Genomic DNA, 11,347 nt, shown 5'->3' with positions numbered 1-11,347 from the left:
TTATTCAGCTAGCAAGTAAGGAAAATGGATTACATTGTTAAGTTCTTAGAAAAAAATAAAGTTCAGATTTTACTTATGCAAACTACTTCTATATTTAATAAAACCATAATAATTTTTACCAATAAATCAGTAAACAAGTCTTGTGTGTGTCCTACCCACAACTTTGCTCCGTAGTACAGTTTTGACTTGCTGAAAACACATATTTGTACATACATTCCCGCATCCTATTTTCTTGTTATTTATAGCATTTTTAGGTCTTTTAAACCTTCTTCTCACACTGCGCGAAAGTGTTTCCAGGCTAAATTAATAATATCATGATATTTTTATACGTAGGTTAGGTTGTACTGGTGATTAGGTTAGGTTCTCCTTAGGCCTATTGGTGCAATATGTTATCCTATAACGGAACAAGCGCAGAGCTAGAGCTTTAAAGACAGGACTGATTGTATGTATAGCTTCTCGACCTTGTGGCTAAAATCAAAGTGCAGTATCTTCTCATAGTATGTATATACTTCTATAAAATAGATCATGTACTTTCACACAGCTATAGCTTTTCTAATGGCAATCATCTCCGTCGGAAATATTTATACTTGGATTTATCAAATCTCTTTAGCATACATTTATATGGACTTTATATGGAGTTTCTATAAAATACATGTGCTATATTTACTGTATATTTATCGAGTTAAGTATAAAAGTCTCAACACAGCATAACGTCATTAAGAATCTTAAGCCAAGTTTTCAAATATCAAAAAAATCAAAATGTATTTTAGTCACAACAACATTATTAGTACAATATCGTAACATAAACCTCTAAACATTAAAATAAAATGACAGACTTACATATGATATTTATTTATTCTTCTTTCCGAGTCACAACTCCATCTTTAGTAGCAAGTAGCAAATCAAAGTCCTTTGATGGTCACATATGCAGCACATAAAATTCGTATCCATTCAAGAAAAGACTAGTATCATTATTCTTGGATTGCAATTTATAAAATCCACGAGTCCTAATCGACCATAAACATATCAGAGAGCATTTTTTAGATACAAAATAAAAATCTATATGTGCATTAAAAAACCTTTATTTACAATTTTATTGCGTGCAATTTAAAATATTAATAGCTGTAAAACACCAGTAAGATATTTGTTAATAACATCCAAAAGGACACACAAAAGCATATATGACAAAATTTATGTACTACACAATCCTTGCGAGTTCACGAACGTACATTTTTCTGGTACTGTTTCAATATTACATGAACACAAATTGTAATTTAATCCACAGATGTCACCATTACGATCAGTGTCATCATTCGTTATAGAGAGGGCATACAGAAGCAGCACCCCTAAGAGAAGAGTTGCGTATTCTTTATCACTCACGGACAAAAGGAAGTAAGTTATGCTTTCTGCAAGGACACGTGCCTGTGGTGGCGAAAAAGAAACCCCTGCATAAGTGTCAAGTTGAAAAATGGTATTAAAGTCACATTCACAATCATCAAAACGCAATTCAATCGCTTTTTCTTCTTCTAAGGACACGTAAGGATATAATAGCGTAAAAAGAGGTTAAATAGTTGAGTAGCGCCAGCGAGACTTGTGAAACTGCAAGGACAAGTGTAAGTAAGGAAAGGAACGTCATTCACCCCAAACTTTAAGATAAACACATGTGCATGGGGTCTACGCTTCTTGTCCCGAAAGACATCTTAGCTTGCGTTTACGCTGCATACCATTCGCGTAGTTAAACTGTAGTGAAATTAAACTGCAATGATTGCTCGCAATTCGTTGGCAACTACAAAGCAACGCTTCATCAAATACAAATTCAAATACTTACTCCTTCGTAGCGTTTTTTACTGATTTCGTAAATCGAGCTGGGAAATCTGTCATAAAGCCGCCGACATTTAAGTATGCGACGGGAATGGGGAGGTTATTTGTTGCTCTTGTTCTTGTAGAAATTCGTTATTCTGACACACGAGCCGAAAAGGACTCCTGGGACCTTGTTTATGTCAACTTTTATTTTGGCTATAATTTATTTGTACTTTTATGCGTAACATATGAGTGGAATAATTTGTTTATCTGAAGTGGGGGTGTTTTGAGTTTAACTTACTTTTATTTGTTTTTTATTTTCATGTTGTAAAATTAAATTTTAATTGTCATTAATACTGTTAATACGATTTGTCATATATGCCAATATTATTGGGCTTAACGTAAAACTGTCACAGATGTTAAACTCATATGTGTGGGCATAACACATTAAATATTTATGAAGAGTTAAATGATTTTGCAGATAAATTATATGATTTGCGATTTTTTGCTTTCTCCAATTTCAGTCGAAGTTTCATCTGAAACTTTCTGGAAGTAGTATTACTAATTCAATATTAGAATAATGATTGATAGTGAAATAACTATTCAAATGAATTAGAGTAATATTGAGCGAACAAAAGTGATAGCTGATTTACTGAGTAAATATATGATATCTACAGTTAGATTAAAAACTTAATATCGGATACTAATAATATAGTATTAATAATAGTACAACATATCACCATCTCATATTTTTTTATATTTATGTTGAAACGTGCCTAAACCAGAGAGTGGAAGAAATCAAAAGTAACTGAAATTTAGAAATAGAAAAATAGGCTACTCTAACTCGAACGTGTAAGTTTTCTAATGAATCTAAAAAGATTGGATAATGAGAGAACATAAACATTTTGTATGTTTAAGACATCAATCTGGTATTCGCTGGGCAACAACTGACAAAGTGCTCTGTATAGACCATTTCTTCGAGATAAGTTCGAAACATCGAATTTGTGATGGCACCCACTGCGGTAATGTGGTGACCACCTATCTTGTATCACAATGCTGTCTTATATCGCAATACTTTTAGTCATTTTGTAAGTTTAAAGTATAGGTGTCCTCACTGAGCTTGCATTGGCCATGCTATTTTATCTTATCTTATTTATAGCATATCTTTATGTGGAATATCTTTTGAGACACTTTCTACAGTTTTATACCCAAAAAACAAAGAATCTTGGTTGATTTATTCTATAACATAATTTCGCGTAAAATAATTTTGTCAGTTGGACTAATCTGTTATCTTTACAGAAGTATATGAATGTTAATTTGAAAAGATTCCCCTTAAATTTTAATATATTGACTCATCTATGTGGAAGTTTTATTGGTATCATATTGATATTATTTTTTCATCTAATTTTGCTCGAATGGAATTCTAGTTTTCACTAATTTTTGGAGGAAATTCTTTTTAATGTTCACTCTGCTTAAGAATATAAGAACCTCATTGTCTTTTTTTTGGAAATTAGAGAACGATGCTTAAGACATCGGAAGGAATAAAATATTCTGTTCTGAGAAACTGTAGACTCTTGCTATACTCTTATAAGTTATTTCTTTATAATCAATTTTGTCAATGTTCTGTAGAAACTAAGAAAGAGAAACAATTTTAAGCAAAATACAGCCTCTCTTGACATCTCTTGTATTCTTTTTAATGTGTTTTATGGCAAATTTCATTGTATATTGTGGAGTTAAGTTAAAAAGTTTAAGGCCATGCCCCCTTAGCTTTGAATTAAGGAAATCAACTTAGACATTGCCACATTATGCATTTTTGTTACAGTTGTACATATTTTCTATATATGGGAAGGTTTTAGTATGTGTGTTTTGAGAATAAATGCTTTTTCCATGATTTCAATATTGGAATAGAAAGTTACTATTTTTGTCGTTAGTTTTGTTAGATAGATTGCTCCTAGCTGCATGTCGATATGCTGAAATCTTTATTGCATATAAGTGTGATTAGAAAGTTTTTAAATTGTACATCGTTATTATTGTAAAACACTAATTACATAAAAATCACACACACATGTTTTTTATATTAATGCGTTTTGGTAAGACTTTGTTTAACTTAAAGCTCTTTTTCCCACCTAGAAGACCAGAATACTTATTTTAAATTTAAAAAATGTTTACCATCTAAAAATGTGCGTCTAATATATTGGATATTAAAAAATTGAAAATGGAATTTTATAGAAAAAAATAGAATATGACAACTTTTTATTTTAAGAGGAAGTCCAAAATAAATGTAATCAATTAAAAGTCCAACTTTAACGTCTCGAGAAGTTGTCAAAAATTTTCAGTCAGTCAGAAAACTTTTGCAAATTGATTATTTCAATCAAACTTTTGCTAAATGATTGCGAAATAAATTTAAATATCCTCATTATCGTCTGTCTCAATAAAACAACAGATTTAACTTTGAATTATCTGTTCAATGGAGAAGCGCAGTCAGAAAAAAATTTGGAGAAAAAAATTTGTCGCATGCAGCTTAGGCAATCTGAATTCAATTAAACAAACACAATAACTTTTGATAAATCCGCCCGATAACGAGGAAACTTAATAAAAACATAAAATAAAATATATGCGGAGTACTAACACCAGAAGTGCCGAACAATCAACGCACCCCGCGAATGCCTCTGTACGGAAGTCAATGGTGCAGATGATATGTACCTCACACTATCAGAACAACACGCAGTACATTGCAGGATACTGCAGGAGGATATGTATGCGTAATCTGCAACAATTCAGGCGAAAAAAAGGTTCTAAAAGAAGCACTCCATCAAAAAAAAAAAAAGAAAAAAAAACAAGCGGTACTGAAATCAGCGTGAACAACAACAACAAAGCATAAACAACTTAATTGTCTGTCTGCTGAACTGTGTACTTAATTCATTCAGAAGTACGGGGAAGAGGCGGCGACGGATTTACTACAGACTTTATTGCGAAGTGCTATGGTGTGGGAGAAGTGCGATGATGTGAGAGAAGTACAGAAGTCGGTTTTTATTTGACATAAATTGGAGGACAATTGTCTTGGATTTGGGATTAGAGCTTAGCATAAAAACTGAAACCAATTTTACTTAATTATTTGAATACTTAAGTAATGACTTCAGTATTTATGTGAGCTGCAAAGTATTCGAAAATATTCTTTACGTATTTATTTTTGGTGAAGTTCATATATTAACCGTTATAAGTAAAGTTGATAGAACACATACTGATACAACTATCAAAAGTAACACTCGGAGACTGCTATTGCTTATAGTGACGGTATTAAAATTACTCAGTAGAGGAAAGTTACATGTTGTTATCTCTATATATTATACTTGTTAAGCCATAGGTTCTTTTCAATTATGTTATTTCTGCTTTCACCCCTAAGGCATTGAAATCGCTTCGTTACTAGTACTGAACTAAGACATGAAAACTGATTGATGGATTCTATTTCTTTTTTATCGCTGCAACTCTTGATCAACTCTTCTGCAACTCTTCTCGGGAAGCTTCATAGTTCCAGGTACTAGCGCTTCATAGTATTCACAACTAGTACACAAATCATTTGTCACCGTATCCTATTTCGTTTTTTACCTCACTCACTGCAACATTTCTACATCCAAAAACCCAACAAAAAGAAATCTGGATATGACGTGGTGTGGCATATTATTATAGTTGTTAATATCTTCTGGACCAATTTTCGTTCTTTGCCGTCTGGTATATAACTAAGATGTATAAGATACCCGTTCCTGTTTTTAGATAGTGACTTCATAACTAAATTTCGACACAGGTTTTCCTGACTGGGCGAAGACAAGGAGTTCTAGAATTGATATCCAGGATTGATATCATATGGTCTGTAGCCGGGTCTAGATTAGACTTGCACCAGTCACAATCTCTTCGTAAACAGAAACCATTATTCTTTTTGCCTTGCAGAATTTAAAAATTCTTCAGGAAGTGATAGCACCACTCTATCACTGGTATGGCTCTTGCACATTATGTTCTTATAGTGTAGATTATGGATGTGCTTTCAAGCATTGTGCTATGAATCCTATTATACACTAAGCGTCTTACTTTTAAAGAAGCTCTCCTCAAAAAGTCCACTAAAGTGTACTCCTTTAGATCATTCAACATCTTAGTGTTGCCAACTAAATGAAGTACATCCTTCACCGAACACATATTTACAGTATAAGTGTTGTTAGATGTCTATTGTGTAGCTACTGAATTCCATTTCAAAGTGCAATTTGATTAGTGTCTCCGGTTTTGTATGAGTACATTGGAGGAGAGTAATTAGCCTGTAATATTTATAAATAGAGTGCTCTAGTTATCCTGCTTACTGAAATAAAATCACCTTTACTTCTCGTCACGCTTAAAGTACATATACACAGATTGAGCCTCTCGAAATGCTTTAAACTATTGATTGATGATCACATTCTCAAGACTGTGCTACAGTATATTTGTTATCACTTTATCCGGTTAAGCTGATTTATGTGGATTGAAGGAATTGTTAAAACAACCTTATCCTTTTTAACAATATCTACCAACTCTTTTATAACTGCTTAGACAGAATTTGACGAATTGTGGTTCGACATCGATAGAGACAGTGCGGTCTAAAGGATAAATTATAATCAGATATTTAAAAACTCTTTGACATGATTCTGTTCTTGTCTCTTAATACTGTCTAGGTTAGGTTAAATTGGAGTAATAGCCTTGTGCACCAAACTACACATAAGCACAAATAATATCCCATTGTACTTCCAGGGATGAGATACCGCCTGTAGGCCAGATCTGAAGAACCATCTTGAAGGAATAAATCTTAAACATCTAGTGCGTGAACAACGTCCTTTTAATAAGGCGTGGTTTTTTTAATACTGCATAGCACTGTCGAAGTTTCAGACAATACCTTGTACTTTCGCTGCCGTCGATTCAAGCTCCAAAAAAAATTTTTTTTTTATGTTTTTTAGTCAACAATTCTTCCTCTAATGAAACTTTGTCAAGAATGTGAACTATTAATTGAGTTTATGTATATTTGGATCTAGCGGATCAAGAGATCTAAAAAGATCAATTATTATCGCGGTGACCTGCTCAGTGGGGGCCGGTATCCTGTTTATTTCATATTTTGATCTGGTACTAACTAAAGTCAACGCTGAAACAATTCATTAATCAGAGCATTGCGAAGGAGAGCGAAGAAACTTATGAGAAAGGCACAGTCGTAATGCGACATCCGAAGCTTCAACTTCTGAACCAACGAGTTATCTCTAATAACTTAATTTAATCGCACCATTAAAAGCTGATATAGTGGTTGAAGAGTGAAAAAACTGCATAACAAATTTTCCGAAATAGTTCTTACTTATTTATTTCAGTTTGTTAATTTTTGATTAATTTCAGTTTGGTAATTTTTCATGTTTTTCAACAGCACAAAAAAAGATAGTTTTCAATATATGACAATTGTTTAAAAAGATCTTTTTTGTAAGCTCTTAACTAAGTGCTGTTTCAAAGAACTTGATACTTAAATTACTTAATACTTTATTCTATTATTCGTAAAGAGTGTATATTTAAATATATATTTATACCTTATATAAATCTATCCATAGCTCTGAGAGTCATTATACGTACATCTACTCAGTCATATATGTGAGCTCATGGACAAAAGTCCATCAGAAAGGATTGAAGCAACTAATTGCAAAGTACTTAAGCAAAGATTAAAACAAATGTTAAAGTACATTTTTAATAAATTATTAAAATGGCTGCATAAGCACTGCTTTGGATGCAGCACTCGGTGAGCGAATGATGGCAAGTGAGTTTGTGTAATTTTACTTATACATGCATATATTTAACACATAGATACACACATACATGTTTCCATATAATACATTATTTATTTTAATATGCAAATAAATTCCACAACCAGAAAATTCAATTTTCGAGGAATGATGACGAATGCTGAAGCCGTGATGAGCCCCTGCATTCGGTTAAAGCATCTACTCCGGTATGCGTGCACATTATGTGGATGTGAGGTGAGATTGGTGAGAATAATGATGAGGATGCGCCACTGATGCCACAAATTGTGAATGTAAGAGATTTTCGATTTTTTTTCCTCCGTCGGTGACTTTTTTTATTTATTTCGCTTTGGATTTCGTTGGTTGAGTGCGTTGATAACATCGCAGTTACTTACTCAACGCCTCACGCACAAAAACAAAAACCCAGCACCAGTGTTCGCTATATGAGTTTCAGAAATGGATACGAGGATTTCGGGATTTGGTATTTTGAAATCAGATTCAAATTCAATTGCGTCGTCACTCAACGTTTTCATCAACGTTTTGTGTGCATCATCCGTATCTGTCGCAGTGTTTTGTCATATTGGCAATTGTGTCAGTGGCAACTGTCAGTGGCATGCGACACAATCGTCAATGGGTTGGTTCGGATGGGGTGACAGTATCTGCACTCTCGTCTCTGACGTGCATGTATGTGTTCCCGAGCTCTTTATTGGCATTGTATATTTTACATTAAAATATAAAATAAATTCGCTTAAGTTGTGTGAAAAAGTGTGAGCAAAAAGTAAACAGCAAAAGGAAGAATTTTATCGTTTATTCATGGTGTATTTGTCGAATGTGGCTGTGAATGCGGCGTGGCATAAATCCGATTAAGAAATTCCGTTCGTTTTCACATAATTGAATGTTTTTGTTGTCAAAATGAGGACCAAATTTAAAATTTTACACTTGACTTGGTTTTGTTGTCATGCAATTTGCACACTTACGTATTATTTGCCATGAAATCCTTATCAAAAGTGTGAATATGTTTCTATTATAGTTTCATTTATACATAAATAATGATATATACACACAAAAATATTATAAAAATAGTAATATGTTGTCGTAAAGTTAGACTTATGGAGATATTTATATGCAATTAATTGATCAAACGTTATACTAATAGAGATTGCCAATAATCGATAATTTGTTTATCAAATAAAAATATTAATCAGAAAGCATACTAGTTAAGTTGTATAATTAAACGAAATCATATTTCAAGATGAAAATGACCATCGATGAATACTGAAACATTGAGCTTGTTAATAAATTTAAATAAAATTTATAATTAAATAAAACCAACAACATTCTCAGATCTCAGTATTGTTTAAGATATTTGGTTTTATAATAAAATTTCATTAATTAATTAAATTATTGCAAAAGTTTTGGCGGAATTGACTACTTATACTGTTTTCCAGCGTTTTGTAAGACAGCAAGACAAGGAAATAAGGGAGATTATATAGTAATATGAATTAACTTACGTTTCATTCAAATCATGATAATAAAGAAAATAAGCAAATCTAGTTTTATTAAACCATATATCACAGCTAATAGCCTGATTTATTGTTTAATAGTCTCCCAGGTTACATCGCTTAATTTTTAATTATCTATGCTAAGATGTCCCTAAAATCAATTTATTTTTACAGAAATTAAGATTGGCCAAACGTTGACATATAGTAAAATTGTTATAAAGGAAATCCAAATTCACTTATATGGTCAGAATTTGATATGTCAATCGATTTTTCTAAATACAAATATAATTCTCTTCGTGATTCCCATTTAAAAAACGAACTTTATTTTATTTGAAAAATAATAAAGTTAACCTAATGTCTACCAACTTTTAAGTAATATCTTATAGAGAATACCTTTTGATCGACTCGACTAAGTTTTATTAACACGAGAGAACTGCCCATTGGTGAACTAAGTTACCATCGTACTTTCTACATATATTTTACTTCTGTTATAATTAATTATTTTTTCTCATTATTATTTTTATAATAATTATTTTCATTATTTTCTACGACTGCCTTATAAAAAATGGTTTTGCTCATAATATATAAGTGTACAATATGTACAGTACTAAACCATTTTATAAGCAATTTTAATGTAGCTATATACATTTCTGTACATGATTACTTGTTTTTCAAGTCCAAAGTTCGATAGTGTAAATAAGTCTCAAATAATTTTTTTAATTAACAATTATTAAATAAAATTATTCTAAAAATTTCTATATTAAAAAAACGTTAATATACCATATAATGATTTTTTTTTTGTTCAGTCATATACATTGTGACCGAAAAGCTTTCGGAAATTCTCATTTAAAATTCGCGCGCTGTATATTTTTCGATATTTTAAGTTTATGTAGTTTGGCAGCACTGTCCTTAATTACTATGCCAAAAATGAGCGCGATCTGTCAGACAGTTCGTTTACGGCAGCTGTTGAAACCAGTTCACCTCAGTAGTGCGTTGCGAAAAAAACAATGGAAAAAAATATTGAACAAAGAGTTTGCATCAAATTTTGTTTTTCGAACGAAATTTCGTGTGCAGAATCGTTGCGAATGCTACAAAAGGCTTATGGGGAATCAGTTTTATCGAAAACTCAAGTTTATGAGTGGTACAAAGCCTTTCAGGACTGTCGTACGACCGTCGAAGACATGCCGCGTTCTGGACGACCTTCGACCTCTACCACCGACGAAAACATTGAAAAGGCAAAGGAAATCGTGTTCAAAAATCCTCATGTGAGTGTTAGAGAGATAGCACGAGAGCTAGGCATCGGTCGTGAGATGGCTCGTTTGATTTTGGTGGACAATTTGTGTATGCGACGTGTCAACGCCCGGCTTGTTCCGATTCACCTCAATTTGTTCAACATTATCAACGATTTTAAGGCCAAACATTCAATAAATACCATCGAACAGCCACCGTATTCACCTGATCTTGCACCGTGTGACTTTTTCCTGTTTCCCAACCTCAAATTACCACTCAGAGGAACGCGTTTTGAATCCATAGAAGACGTAAAACAGAATTCGCAGAGGGAACTCAAAGCCATACCGGAAAGCGCCTATAAAAAATGTTTTGATGATTGGAAGAAACGTTGGCATTTGTGTATCGCTTCTAATGGAGCATATTTTGAAGGAGATAAAATAAATATTGATGAAGATTAAGAATTTTGCGTTTTATTTAAAACTTCCGGAAACTTTTCGGTCACAGTGATCATCATAATAGCTTACATGTATGAATAGAATTCTGAAAATGAATATATGAACTGCTATTCCTACATTAAACACACAGGGTTGCATTTAAATGGCATGAATGATCTCTAAAATTGTTTTAAATAAATTATTTTGGCCAACAATGCACTACTTTTGTTCTATTTAAAGATGTATATAGATGAATATTACAGAAATATAGATAGAAAAAGGAAGTTTTTATAGTAGTTTGTTTTATTATATTATCAAATAATTCTAAATAGTATTATTATTTATTACCTTATGTAGTATTATCATTAATGATATATTAATGGTAAATATATCGGTAATGGAAGTAATGGCCTCTTAGAGCCATGAACTGTTTAATACAATTTGTTCTGAATTTTAGAAAAAATCTAATGAAATGTTTTCCGTATATTTATTATTTTCTTTTATGAATGTAAAAAATACAAAATTCAAAGTTTTTTTAATTTAAATATTTCAAAACATAAATACAAGAAGTACTTTAGAGATGAAGGCTTTC

Source organism: Teleopsis dalmanni, chromosome 2 (assembly GCF_002237135.1).
Source record: "Teleopsis dalmanni isolate 2A chromosome 2, ASM223713v2, whole genome shotgun sequence".
In the NCBI taxonomy this organism is placed as follows: Eukaryota; Metazoa; Arthropoda; class Insecta; order Diptera; family Diopsidae; genus Teleopsis; species Teleopsis dalmanni.
Note: the sequence above shows the minus strand (reverse complement) of the source record.